Here is a 16,129-nt window from a genome sequence, read left to right as displayed (position 1 = left end):
ACTTTACGTACGTTAGTACACTCTGACGGTCACGAAGATTGAAACGAGACCGTCTGACGAATAATTACCTGTTTTTTGTCCCCGGGTATAGTTTTGAAAGCATAAGTGGCAATTTCACAATCCCTGTGGCAAATTATGCTAACATCGCGATCAGGAATATCCTGTAATATGAAGTCGGGCGGCAACCTTTCTTATACAATGTGGCAAATGTCAAAATATCAACAAATCGAGTGCCAAACATTTTAAATGTTTGGTTTAGCACTGGCAATTATCTAATGATCAAAATTAAACACTGAAGTAGACTGTGTTAACAGACAAGAGAGAAATTTGTTTTAATATTATTAGGACTACTACTTTATTATTAGTGGGTCTATCTTTTTAGCAATCGGTCGTGGTTCAATGCGCATTCACTTTAAAGCAGGGGTGTTAAACATACGGCCCACCAGACGATTTCAAACGGCCCACGAAGCCATTACGAGTAGATCGAAAATGCTTATATTATTCAGCACATTTGTTACAAATGTTGATTTGTTCTGAAGAAATACTTCCGTTAAATATTCCCTCAAGACAGCAAATGTCGATTGTATTCCTAGGCCACATTAAAATCACTCGAATATGGTGTTTTGGTTTCACACTTGTTACCACTATAGGAACAAATCGGTGACATTGACGCCCATCTTCAAAAAGGCAAAAAAGTGCACACTTGGCCGAGTTTCATAGAATAATGTATCAAAAAATAGTTATTCACAGAGCCGTAAACGACAATGCCGTACCGTTATATGCAGTTTACATGGATAATATATTATTTACACAAAAAGATAATCAAATATCAGTGCATGGTCGCGCTGCTGTACGATTTCCGACTCAAAAGCTCTACGGGATCTAGAGAAATATGAATCGTGATTTATTAGATTACAACAAATTACAAAGACCGCGTTTACAATTTAATCTCCTGTAATCCTCATCAGATTTGGACAACTAGATAATTCTAGTTGTCTAATTTCACTAAATTAGAGCAAAATGCCAGTAATCTAATTTTAATCTAATTATGAAATGTTTCTATGCTCTAATTCTAATTCAAATCTAATTTGTCGTTTTCCTGAAAATGCATCTTTGTCCGAGGCATTTTGCAGCGAGTTAACAGGAATATCCCTCTCGAGCTGGGAAATCCACTGCAAAGCCTCCATCGCCTTACTTACACTGTACCGTCATAATAGTTATTGTGACGAATAATAGCCTGGTGGCATAGTAGTTTGTAGTCTGCGAAAAACATTCTAGGTTTCCAAACTTTTCGTTAGTACAACTATAGAGACTGTAGGATGGAGTGACGACTGATTTAAATGCCTAATTAGTATTCATACACGTAACAATGGGTAGCTCCCTCCGCAAAGCGGAGCGTGACCAATCTAAAGGGAGTTGAAAATATTATTGCGCGCAGTGTAAATAGAGTAGTTCAACTTATATAGATATTTCGGTATATCAATGCACTACTACCGGTATAATATCTCATATTTATAGTATTATGGGCAATAATACCATAAATATCCATTTTTACGAGATAATTGCTGAAAAATCACGCAAACAAAATATGTCGCGGATGAATAGATACTAATTAGGCATTTAAATCAGTCGTCACTCCATCCTACAATCTCTATAGTACAACGCCGAGCTGACTAACATGGGCGATTGTCATGGTTACCACAAAAGAAGGAACATTTTTTAAGTAGTACAAATACAACAAGGAATATCATGATCTTAAACATCATTTTATCTTGAACTATGAGCTGCGCACGATACCCCACAATGCTTTCCAGCGACTAATGAATCGATATTGGGGATACCAGACATGTAATTAGCTGAAAGACTATATCTCATACCAAACATTGATCTTGTGGGGACTTCCTACGCCGTTTTCTAAGCGTCTCGGTCTTAGCAGTGTCTGGGTCATTGCACGTCAATGCAATATGCTTTGCTAATTGATATCAGCTGACTCTCCATCGATGGAATGCAGCTAGTGGGGAATAGTGTTGTTGGGCACAGGCGAATAGCTTATTTTGAAACAACAACAATAATAATTTGAAACTAAAATGAATTTTAGCATTTCAAAATGCTTTATTTCGCGTTCTTCCAAGATAGGAATCAGATCGCGGGCCGCAATATATGACCTCGCGGCCTGCGTGTTGGTGACCCCTGGTATAGTGAAAAACCAGTCAAGTTTGGTGTACGTACAGACGTTTACCATTCTCATGCTTTTGGGAATACACCATAATTTGATAAGAACTGATTTTTGCTGTATTCATTTCCTATTCACAATTCCATTCAATTTCCAAGTTTTTGCGAATTCAGTAATACTAATTCCAATCTAATTTGGAAAAGCTCAAAATTTTCTAGTTGTCCAAGTCTGATCCTCATAACGCATACACAAGGCTAACGCCAGATTACGACTAAAGCAAAGGGATCATAGAAATAGGTAAACTTATATCGTCGTTACCGCCACTGTTTTAGCAGGGGTCCATAAGTGTATTCAATCGGCCAATCATCATCATCAATTCCATTGTTCGCGAATAAAGGTGTTGCTACTAGCTAGAACAGGGGTGTTAAACTCAACTTTGGTCGCGGACCGGATTCAAAAGTTTTGATCACTCGCGGGCCGGACCAGTCAAATGATTCAAATGTGTTACTTCCAATTCGATAACCTAGTTTTCCACTGGAATTTCACTACTATCAACGCTATGCATAATAATATTTTATATTACATTTATATCACGGATCGTGCGGGCTCTATTGGAGCAACACAGTTAATTGCAAACAATGGAGCTGACAAAATTGGATGATTGGCCGAATAAATACACATATATACCACTAAACCAGTGTATCTAACGACGATATAAGTTGAAATATTTCTATATTCCCTCATCTGTATTAATTATAATGCATCGTTGGCCCGACGTATTCGTGGTGAGGAACACTGGACCAATTCACCAGTCAAGTTTCTCTGGCGACCGGCACTGAGGCCTTTTGAGCCAGAGTAAGGTTAACAGAAGTGCAACCATGGATATTTGAATTATATTCTTCGTGTAGCTCCATGTATTTTACAACGGTTTACAATGGCATCCCATTGTCATTTCCACCTCTGTGAATTTGAATACTATGATTCGGTCCATTTTTCCACAAAACTCTCAACTCAGTTTGCACTTTTTTCCCTTCCCGGAATGTAATGTCAATGTCACCGACTTGTTCCTGATGGTTACTTGGGTTAGAGCTCAACCCTGAGGGATTATTTCGTAGTTACGTCGAGGGATTTATTACTAAAAATCTCAACTTCTGCCAAAAATGTGCTGGATTAAACAATAAGTTTCAAGTTGCTCAGAATGGCCTCGCGGGTCGGATGCGGCCCGCGGACCGTATGTTTGACACCCCTGAGCTAGAATAAAACCTTAGAACACTATGATAGAGCCACAATTGTAATATACTATTCCATATATGCTTGGTAATAAAGTATTCAAGTGAAAAGCAAAGGGCGCGGCCCGCGAGCATTTGGAAGGTTTGAATCCGGCCCGCGACGTAATTTGAGTTTGACACCCCTGCAAAGCATTGTATCAGCACCGTTACAAATCCCAGCTGCGGTGGGATCCATGTCCCGGCGAACGTGATGATTTTTCAGTTTTAAAATTCATGTTTTAGGCTACTCGTTAGCAAAGTGGTTGTGCCTTTGAAGGATCAAATCACTTGGCATGTCCTGAGAAACCGTGTCGCTTTCCACGGGTTGCTGACCTCTGATATAACACCCAATAGCAGAGACCTCCTGACCCCGTCGGGCTGCCCCGTCGAAGCATTTATGCCAAGGGTCGGCAACCTACGGCCCGCGGGCCGGATCCGGCCCACCAAGCGAAATCGTCCGGCCCGCGACGAAATAACTAGTTACCACGAGAATACGGCCCGCCGTTTCGTAATGAGTTCCAATCTGCAGTGCATCACTGCTTGGAAAGAATGCGGCATTGCTCCGATATAAAGTATCCTACGTCGTATTAGTCTATTGTTACGCCATAAAACTGGGGGAAGGCGGCCGACTAGTAGCCTATCTCGTACTAAAAGTAGGAGATGGAGAATGTCTGTGGAGTAGACTAGACTAGTGCTTATCAAGCGGATGTATCGCGCAACCGAGGGTATACCATACTTTTTTAAGGGTTTGCCACTCAGATAGGGTGCGACAATAAAGGTGCCGTTCCTCTGCTCAGACGCAATGACAAAATCTCAAACTTTCCCTGTTTCAGTATAGATAACTAGCATCCGTAGGTTAGTCATCAGTAGTTTAATTCACCAGAAGACATTTTACGCCTAGACAACAAACCTGAATAGTGTTTTGGACACAATGGTGAAAGCTGATTTTGTCTTACAAACTGAATCACCGACAGTTAGCCGACTTCAGATATTACTAGAAGCAGAGCATCAATATGGCGATGTCTTGTATATCTGCCATGTTCGCGCATTAAGTCGAGAAGCTATATGCTTGCACGAGTGTATGAACTGAGAAATGAAATAGCAGCTTTCCTTGAAAATACAAACATAGCCGACTCATAATCTTATCATCGAAAATCGGTATCTAATCTAGCTTTCGTAGTACATTTAACGTCACATCTAAACAAATTGAATTTGCAACTTCAGGGGAAAACAACTAAATAGGCTACATGAGATGTTGAGACGCATTCGAAACAAAACTGCGACTCTGGGAATGTCAACAGTACAAAGAAAATTATGCCCACTTTCCTATACTGGAGGAGAGTAAACCTCGTACCAGCACTATTCATTTGTAACTGTGATATACGAAATTTAATTACTGAATTTTCACCCGCTTTTCCGACATTCGTTCTGTACAAAATAAATTCTGACTACCCAGTGCTCCGTTTAATGTGGACGCCAAAACCATTGCCAGAAAATTTCAAATGGGCCCATTTGAAATGCGATGCAGTTGAATTGAATGACAAATTTCATACAACGAGCATATTGCTGAATGACTTTGACAAAGAATACGTTCTTGAAAAGGGTCTTCATCCCAGCTTGACCAACAATGCAAAAGAAATGGCATCGACTTTTGTTTTCAACAATGAAATTCAAGAAGAGCAAGCTAAGATCACGTATTCCAACGCCCATTTAGAATATGGTCTGATTCTTGCTTCATCTGACTTGTTACCAGAAGTTGAAAACCTTTCACAAAGCAAGCTACGCCAAGTGTCACATTTTTTTTTGCGTTGTTGAAGTGTAAATGCATGTGTTTTGCTCTTTTTGTGATTTGTATGATGGAGATTGCAGCATTGTAGGGTAATATACCGACGTGAGCGATAAATATAGTAGCCTATTAAGAAAAATTCCGGCCCGCCAAAATGTTGTACACTCGAAATTTGGCCCGTGACTAGCAAAAGGTTGCCGACCCCTGATTTATGTAAACACGCACTCACACACTTTAATTCCGCGCCGAACTAATCTGGCTTTACGCGATTCGTGAACGAGACAGAATATATTACGGCAAACGGAGGACTTATCTATTTTTTTCTACCGTTTTACTACGCTGTTTTTTTCTTCAATGCTGATGAATGAGACTTGTCGATAATGTTGGCACTTGCGTAGGCTATATCACGATTAATATTGTAATCTTTCTCAATCCACGTGACGAGATATACCGAGAGAGCTGATGTAGGATAAGACTTGGTAAATGCAGGGCAGTGTTTCCCAAAAATGTTTTTCACAACGCCCCCTAGACTACAAACCATGGTATCAAACTCCCCCCAACCCCTCCCCTAACTTCGAATTTTTCATCACTATACATTGTCGCGTAGACTTTCATGTTGATATATTTCAGGGGTGCGTAAACTTTTAACTGCGTACTCATTCAACCTATGTACATTTTGCATGTATGGGATACCAGCAGTTGAAAATAATGTCTCATAAAGTATACGCAATTGAACGACAAAATAAAACCAACTGTGTATTGTCGTACCTGCAAACAAAAGACAGTTCTTTCGTTGGCTTTTACTAACCAAAATCTCGGCGTCAATACAACAGCCGTAACAACAGTAACTGCAGCGTTTTAAATAACAGAGGAATTGGAAACTGGAAACTAATGATTAGAACAGCAATAACTAGATGATGCACGATCGCTTGATTGGAAAAGACAATAACGATTCACCACATTTAATACACTTTCAAACATCATTTCACCGATATGGATCGGCTTGATGCTACTTTAAAAATAAATTTGTTCTTGGAAGTGGTTTGGAAGTTGCAGAAGATCATCACAGCGCCAGAAAAAATGAAGTTCTACCAAAGAATCTCTCGCGTGCCCTTGGGGGTACGAGTGTCTCAGTTTGAGAATCGCTGATTTAATTCACTGACTACACGCAATATATGGTATGTAGGTGTTGTCAGTCACAACTTGGAACGAATTTTAAGACGGACACTATCAGTGAAAAATAGCACAAGGAAATTTGTTTTACAAATCATCGTACTTCGCCTAAAACTTCACCGTCCTCGCTCTACGTGGGTTTGAATGTATATGTATAATGTATATGTTTGAATGAAAAGTCTATTCCCTGTTTGTTTGATTGATTGGTTGGTTCGTTAAAAAATTAATTGTTGCATGATAATCAAAATCTGCAGATTGCATTGATGACGCTTTGCAATTGAAGGCGCCTATAGTAGAATCGCGAAAGACGAGGTTCATATATTCATAAATGTGAATGTCGTGAGCAAATAGGGCTATCAATTTAAGGACTGTCCCAAACAATATCCAATGGTACATAACCATTACTCTCAGCACCCCTTCTAGCCAGCGCTCCCGCCGAGGTTGCCAAAGCCCTTAGGTGGGTGCGGGCGCCCACTTTCGGAACCACTGATCTAGGGAATTTGATTGTACAATTGTATATGCCATATTGATGCTGTATTCAATTGCTCAAGATATACTAAGGCAGAGGTGGGCAAACTACGGCCCGCGAGCCGCATGCGGCCCTCCACACCGTCCTGTGCGGCCCGCGAGAGTCTAAATAAACTTATTAAAATATTGAATTATTGCGAATTAAAAATCGCATTAATGCAGGGACTTGATTAAACTTTCTGTTGGTATATTTCACCATGATAATTCGAAGGCAGTGGCTCTCAAACTGGCGATGCGCCTTCTTGGGGGCGTGAAAGCATTTGAAGGGAGGCGCGAAACTGAGCTCAACTGAAAAAAGTTTTCGCGCCCGGCGCGATTTACATCCCATTCATATTTATTGCTCTGTATTTAGTCTGAATTTCATATTTAAAAATCTCTCATCCAAAGTCATAACCTTCCATGCCACTAAACTATCCGTTAGGTTATATGCTAGCATCCTGGTTGCGTTTTGTGACATGATGATAAGGGGGGGGGGCGCGGAATCTTTTACCATCATAAGAGGGGGGTCTGAAAAAGTTTGAGAACCACTGTTCTACTGTGAATACTTCCTATATTATTTTTTATGTTTATTTTCTGGCGCGACAGACCGATCTCAAGGCCCACGCGGTTTGAAAGGTTGCAGCTGCTAAACATCACAGGAAACCTAAACGAGCTTGACATAATTCGGATTACGAGTGTGATTTCAGATTGTTCACTCTAGTTTTAATTATTTCATTGATGTGCCTATAAAAAGTGATTCGCGCGTGTCTTAGGTAGATTCGTTCTCTGTATGCGTAGAATTATGGTATTCATGTTTTATCTACATATAGTATAAGCGTGTTTGAAGCTATAATGGTTATGACGCTGTCATGCATTGTGTGTCCTCGAACTGAACCAAAAGTGGAATTAGTAAATCTATGAACAGATCGCTGCTCACAGATATAAATTTCAATCCTGATCTAAGAGTCGGGACAACCGACTTTCATCTCTATAGCTTCGACAAATTGGTTATTGAGGTCTACCAGCCTATGAAATCTCGCCACTGTTTCTGACGCGTGTACGATATCATCAAAGCAATATTTGGATTGTTTTAGATAAGCATATATATTATCTCCATGTCCTCACTATATAATCAAATACCAATATTGCGTTTTGGTTTATAATCCCAATTTTATATAGTGCGGCCCGTGAATGGATTCAAATGTTGAATGCGGCCCGAAAGCTCAAAAGTTTCCCCACCCCTGTACTAAGGAATTAATATTTATGGGCCCGCCCGAGGCTAACCCGCGCAAAACTCATGAATAGTCATTACCGTCTATAGCCCAGTGGTTCTCAAATTTTTTTAGACCCGCCCACTTTATGATAGTGAAAAGTTCCGCGCCCCCCTTGTCGTCATATCACAGAATGCAAGCAGAATACTAGCAATCCCAACGGATAGTTTTATCGCATGGAATGTTATGACTCATTTTGATGAGAGAAATTCTCAAATATGAAATTCGGATAACAATGAATTGACGGTAATTCGCGCCAAACGCGAAAAGATATTTCAGTTGACCGAAGCTTCGCGCCTCCATTCAGATGTTTTCATGCCCCCCAGATTGAGTACATCTGGTCTGTCATCAACAGAACATGATAAAGAATGTATACCTACGTGAGATGAGACCATCTCCATCATCTCTATCGAGTATCAAGTATTTGACCATATTTAAGTGCTACATATCTTTTTTCAGATTTTTAAAGTTAAAATTCATTGGGTATCAGCGAGATGCACAATCAATCGATTCTCGAAACACATGTGACTTGAAGCAAGGATCCAATTACGGAGGCTAATTGCGTCTTTGACTTCATTACGTTTCCGTGAAATCGAAAATAGAACGGGGAACGAATTCTATGAAAAAACGGAATGTGATGTAAAATATGACTTGCTTTTAATATGCGTTCGCAGACGTGATCAATTCGATAGATTATACACCTTTGAGTATATAGTTCTCTGCCTCTTACGACTGTCGGATTACTTGAAATATGGATCGTTCGCCCGAAATAAGCACATTAATTACAGTCTGTATAAACGGCATTGGAAATCTTGCGTATACCGTTTACGGTATCTCTGGAGCAAGAAGTTTTCGATGCTTTTAATGTGGATTTATAGAGTGGCAGTTCGATACGTATCCGAAGATTGGCAGAGCCAGTTGCAATATGAACAACACTTCATTGACCACCAAGTCGCTGAGTCATACCGCAGAAGGGTTCGCACTTGGTGAAGTAGAGTGTGCAATCATTTTGGGTATTTTCTCATTTCTTGCAGTCGTCGGAGTGCTTGGAAGTACGGCGATGATGGTGATCTTGCTACATACAAAACGAACCGCGTTTCACGTCATACTGATCGGGATGTGTTGCTCAGATATACTTTCAGCGTGCAACAGCCCTATGCATGTTCTTGTATCACTACACTCATCAAACTTCACTTTGCCTACTTTCATGTGTCTCATGACGTTCACCCTTGACAACATTACCACCATAGTGACCCTGGGTCATGTGATGTTGCTCAGTTGCATGCGATTTCGAATCATCGTCGTGAAGGCCGTCACTCCGCACCGGGACAAGGAAAGTGATACAAAACAGTACACCGCTCTTGTTGTAATTTCTTGGCTGCTCTCTGTGATACTTCCAGCCCCCATATCTTTTTTCAGTAGCGGCAATAGCAACCCCAAAAGGCATTTACTGCGGGGGGAGACGTGACGTTGGCGCAATGACCAAATTTATCTTGGGATCTGCGACAACGATTGGCATCATATTTCCAGTCCTGCTAATTGTTGGGTTTTGCTCTGCTCTTCTACTATTCCTGAAGAATAGAAAAACCTCCGCAAGCCAACAAAAATCTACCACGCGCAAGGACAAAAACGCTGTCAAACAATTAATGACCATCGTCGCAACTGTTTTCTTCGCATATTCATGCGACTATGGAACCAAGCTCTACTTCATGGCGAACTGGGGACGGATGGATGCGACAGTGAAAATGTTTATGATGCTGGCATCCCACAGTGTGTTACGTATCACGGAATGCATCAACCCGCTAATCTACTACATGGGCTCACGCGAGTTGCAAAAGCTTGTGAAATCCGCGTGTATCTCGATGAGGTGGTGGATTAAAGCTGATTCGACTACTGTGATAACCCGACCAAAGTCGAATAAATTGGCGATCAAGAACCAGTCGGGTCAAGCAAGTAAAACGGTAGGGATGGTGTGAACGCGAGGGTCACGTTCGCGTTCTGTGTGTGAACCTCGGAAATTTTGAGGTTCGCGTTCACAACAGAACCTTGGTAGGTTCTGCACTATGAACCTTTTTCATATATTGCAATTTTCACTTCATTCTAACATCTTTGGTTCCAAGTTATTGCATTTCAACTGCGGGTGACTCTATGCATGGCGCAGGCAGCATAACAAAATCAACACTAAACGAGCATGCCCCTTGACAATCTCAAAAAATTTACTTGCATTGTTACAAAATTTTGCTCGAAATATCCAGTTTTTGTTTGTGAATATTTAGTGACTCTTTGCTCTGAGCTTGACCCTCAATCACATAACATCAAGAGCGAAATACACTGCATGTAGTCAGCGAATGATGCTTATTCAACCAATCAATGAGCTTGATATCATTTTCTGATGTAAAATCTAACAGGCGTATACGGGGTCAATCTTCACTACATATGTTTACTGTATCATAAAAACCAAATCCGTTCGATTGGGGTGTTGGCTACTGTTGTATAACTTGTTAATGGGGTAATATTGGTAGCAAGTATAGCGACCCGTTTTACACTATGCTCAATATCCATGTAGCAATACTCAGACGCTGAATGCATTGTTCGGTCAGGCTGAGACCGTGCAGGCGTAAGCTTATATTCCCTGGCAAGTCCTCGTTGAAATTGTCGGCAAAGCGACGTGAGATATTGATTTTATTGGAATATTTTATCCTTTGATTGCCTCAGTTGATACATTTGGCGGAGTTTAAAACGTCAATATATACTTCAGCACTGTGCCATTATGTGGGCCGAGTTGTCGCTAGGTATCGTGTAATGTACAATACATTAATATAGGCAATCACCTAATTGAAATAAAGGGTTGAAATTAGAAATATGACATCACGTGACGTCATGAGGTTCACGTTCGCGTTCACACAGAATCTTTCAAAAAGGTTCGCGTTCACACGAACCTGAACCTTTCAGAGGTTCACACCATCCCTATAAAACAGCATAGTAGTAGTAGAATCGTAGAATAGTGATGATATACAAGTCTAATATACTATGTCTTTACTTTACGCATAATTGCACAGTTACACACTATTAAAATGTATATAGGTTGACTCGATTAAATTTACCGAGTTCCTTTCCTCTCGTCGTTGATAGTTCTTGTGATATTTCTTGTTTGGATGATTTATTATGTAAGCTGCGAAGTACGACCAAAAATATAAAATCGTCTGCGGGTTTAATGTTTCTGCAATGGATTAGCCGCGTTAGCGAACAGCAGGAGCAACAGGAAATATATACCAACTTCATGGTTGTTGAAAAAAAATGACGGGGGATGTAATATTAAGGATGACATGGTTCGTGCTAACTCTATGATTAATATGGGTATGGTTCGCAACAAGGCGCCAGTGGGCACGTGTAGATCATTGCCGGGAAAATATGTTTCCATCGCATCAAGAAGCGCCGTTTAGTAATAGCAGGGGACTTTATATGATCTATAACTCAACGCAATTGGGGCTCTGGGGTCAACCATGGTTCGGGAATCTTTTTAATCAAAAGAGTCATATTCATATTTTCAAAGTAATTCCCAAAGAGTCATACTATGTAATTCGATTGTTACATCACAGTTAAAGTTCCGTCATGGTGGCAGAATATAGAAGTTGAGTATCATGGGATTTGTCATGTAATGTAATGACTAGGGCCATTTTTATATGACCTTAAAAAATCAAATATATGACTTTATTTTTGGTAAAATATGACTTTATATGACTTTATGCGAAAATCGTGTATTTTTACATGTAACCAACGTCACTCATGGAACTGACGAGTAAAACATGAACAATATAACAGTAATACGCATCCATTTTTATTTTAAACCACTTTTGTGGTAGTTTCATGTAGTGTGGAATGTTTGAGTCTTTTAAGTTACGATTTGGACGTAAAAATGACTTTGGTAAGGGAAATGAGCGCTCCACAGACGCTGATGTGTGTTGACACTTTTGCAGTTTTGCATACAGCGCTGGTGAAATGTCTTGTCTTTGTAGCTCCATAATTTGTTTCACATCGTTTTTGTCCAGTCGCTTCTTAAAAGAATTTTTGAGCTCAAGAGGATCTTTTCCGAATTCGAGGGCATTTAGATCAGCATGAGCCTCTTTGATAGTGTACGTTACATTTTCAGTATCAAGTTTGAAATATTGTTGTAGTGGAGGCATATTTCTGTTAACTCGTCAACTTTGGATCGTTCACTGAATCTTTGACGCTCTTTACAATAACTCCTTCAGCTTCCCATGCGTTGACTATTTCTTTCACTTGTGGAAGTCTCGGAACTTCAAACGACGTCACACTTCAGTGCACAGAAGTAAAACAGATTGTGTAGCAACACAATGCAATGTGTGACCTCATAATGCAATGTGTGACCTCGTAGGTCTGCGACTGTAATGTTATGTAGGCTAACCTTACAGTTTGCCTTCGTTCAATCGGAAATTGCCTTACTTTCTTAGTGCGTAATTGCGTCAATTGGCACTTTTTATTCAAAGTATACAACAATATGACTTTATAACTCAAATATGACCTAACCAGGAAAATATGACTTTATATGACTTTATAACTTTCTTAATATACCCCATATGGATGCGGTTTTTGCGTTAAAATTGATTTCACGACTTACTGATGCATAGAAAAAAATATGACTTTAATGACTTTAAATGGCCCTAGTAATGACTAGGTCGATTTTTTTGATATGTTTAAATATGTCAAAATCGTAGGGTTAGGTCAAAAAATTGTCAAAATTGTTTACAAAGTCAAACATTTTTTGCTACCTGCACTTCGTTTGTATCGTAGATGTTTGCACTGCCGGTAAACTTATCATTAACTGCTCATTGGGAATCATAAAAGGCCAAATGAATGTTACAAGAAGCGCACGATGAAACATTGTGATGTAGATAGGGTTGCATTTAAAACAAACGGTGTTTTAAAACACCTGTTTGGTACAAAGGTTTTTAAAAATGTGTTTTTATTAAGTTGTAAAATTATGCCATAATTGTGTAAATACTTTCCAAGAAAGATGTTGTATGAGCCTACGTACGTCGGACAATTACCACCCGATAAAGCTGACGTATATCGATATGAGATGGTTGGAACCCTCAAAATAGTCGGTTCAACAGCAAGATATTTCGTCAAAGGATCTATATTTACCATATATTTTCAACAATCAATGTCAATCCACGATGACGTCACATTTCATGACGTAATGGCCTAAAAAACATTTTTCAAACAAGGGCCTTGTTTACGCGCGCTTATCAACACGTGGAACAACAAATACGCGCGCTTATCAATGCGTCCTGCGTCTTACGTAGCCTCGGCGACGATTTGCGCGAGTCAAAATGTATTAGCGGAATTCAATTACGCATGTACGCACGAGACGCACATGTTTGCGGACAGTCGATGTCATTCAGTTTCGAGATGTCACTCTTTAATGACAATCGCTAATCAGCATATACCTAACGGCATTTTATCCAAGCCATCGGGAAATAGGAGCCAAAGCATGGTAGGCCCAAGACGCTGGAGTTAGGCTAGCGATATCTTTCGTACTAGGCCTATTGCAGATGTGATTGTGTAGGCCAGCGATGATATCGTGCACACCACGCCAATGCAGGTGCGATTGTGTAGGGCAGGCCAACGATGATAGTGCGCACCGGGCCTATTGCAGATGCGATTATTCAAGCCAGCGGAACTAGGCTTGTTGGAGACGCGATAAATTAGGATAGCAACAATTGCCGAGCGCGCGGCAATGAATGACCTAATTTCGCAATTATCTCAGCGGGAGATCTTTTCGTGTTACATTGTGCAGTACAAGGCGCAAGGACGAATCTCGCTAATCGGCAACACGCCTTTCGGTAATTGGCCGAGCGCAACACTGATAATACGACTTGTTGAACTGCAACCGAGTATTAGCGTCAGAACGCTCATTTGAAAAGGACGGGGTTTCGCGCTTCTAAAGGAGGGGGTTCCGACCCCCGAACCGCCCCTCTCTGGCTACGAGCCTGGCGTAAACTGCAAAGCTGGCGTCTCGATTAGCGAAGTACTTCTAGTTTTGCGTCGAGCTCAAGTGGGCTTTGTCTAACTACACCCTACACCCGTTACTCACTCAGGTGATTGTATTTGGTATGGGTGGTGCGAACGTTCGAAGGACATGAAATGACAAGAATACAATAACTTTTGATTGGAGGAAAAATTGTGATCATAATGAACCAAAGGCGAGATTCCTCGAGCATCCTATCGATACATGACCCGAGTTCACTATACATATAATGAAGGATAATCTAATTCCACTGAATATAGAATGTATTTTCCATAAGTCACAATTCACTTGTAAGAGGAATATAGGAGTGCTTAAAAGCAAATAATAATATATCATAATATCACAATGCATTGTGAAGAATACAGTCACAAACTTCGCTTTGATTTCGTGAAATCTACATTGATCCGACAAAAGTTTTTCTAGATATTGACTATCACTTGAGAAATATATTTACCCATATTTTACCTGCTTGTCAGGTCATTTCCTTTTCGTGGTCGTTAATTTCAGTCTGTAAAGTACTCTATTTGAAAATGATCTCACCATCCTTTCAACGTGGCTATTTCAATGAAGTGCACTAATTCCAGCTAATCCGTGTCATATCTTTTTTTAGTTAACTGGCGATGTCTTCATCCAAAATCCACCGTAGGCCCTTGTCAAGATAGAAGCGAATGGAAAGACATTCCTGCCTCTTCAGGCATAACTGGGACACGATTTTTGGTCATGTCGGAGTGACGAAATTGGCTACCGTAAATACAATTATTTCAAAAATGGCCGAAATTTCAATTTGGCTGACCTCGGCATCTACTGTTTGGAATTGAGTCAAATTTGGCATGCACCGATTTTTGGCTAACTTGACGATTTGACAAGTAAGCCTATGAAAGTTGAAACAAAAAGTTTTTGAACACCCCTCATGGACAGCCACCGGGACGTTCTCTCGTTACACAAACAGGGGAGTGGAAATGAAGCAAAAGGAGCTTTCCGATATTATATACCCCCTTTGAAAATGACGATGGATATACGAGATATTGGAAGCAAACAATCCGGATTCTAATTTCGACAAGCGGGCTCCAATCTCACGCACAGTACCCAGATCATAGATATGCAGCTGCTTGAAAGTAGCTTGGTAATAAGTGCCACGCGTCCTCCATTTGATCCAATCCAATTATGATTTACCCTCGGACGTTAATCATCACACTTTTGATCCCGTCTCCTTGCCTGGTAACAGCACGCTAGCAGTATTTGTCAGTTGTAGATGAAGGGAGCGTTGAGGTAGTGGTAGCTTTTCTCTGCGGCGTCATCGAAACGCTTTAAATCCCGGTTTAATGTAAGCTTGTTCTAATGCATTTATCTGGCTTTCTTTTTTACCTCAAGTTGGGTAACCTATCCTACTACGAGGTCCTTTTTTTTTTGTATATCTACGACTTATAGATACTGAAGTTGTTCACAGTAGAAGAGCTATCATGGCAAATCCTATAGGGCTGAATATATTTATCCTACGGGCCTCTATCGACGCATGAGATATATCAGCGAGCGTTATACGGCGAATATTCGTACCCCCAAACCAAGTCTTGCCATAGTCTGTGATCCGCATCGACCAATGTTAATTAGCAGTGGTGGACAGTGTTGATTAGCGGTCATAATGAACGCATGTTCAATTGTTCAGGCATTGCAAGGTACGAGTACATGTACATTGTATATGTAGTCTACGCAGTGCGTGTAATGAAAGACTTGTCGAAAATCCCACACGCCCTGAATCTTTATAGAGCAGTGGTTCCCAAACTTTTTCGGTGTGAGGGCCAAATTTAGAATTTCAGAGTACGGTCGGGGCCGCATGAATACTACGGCTATGAAACGGACCCACACAGTCATTATGACTATTTCGGAGTAGTTTTATTGCCC

Source organism: Botryllus schlosseri, chromosome 2, assembly GCF_051294905.1.
Source record: "Botryllus schlosseri isolate E-star chromosome 2, Bs_hap1, whole genome shotgun sequence".
Classification (NCBI taxonomy): Eukaryota; Metazoa; Chordata; class Ascidiacea; order Stolidobranchia; family Styelidae; genus Botryllus; species Botryllus schlosseri.
This window is presented reverse-complemented; position numbering follows the sequence as displayed.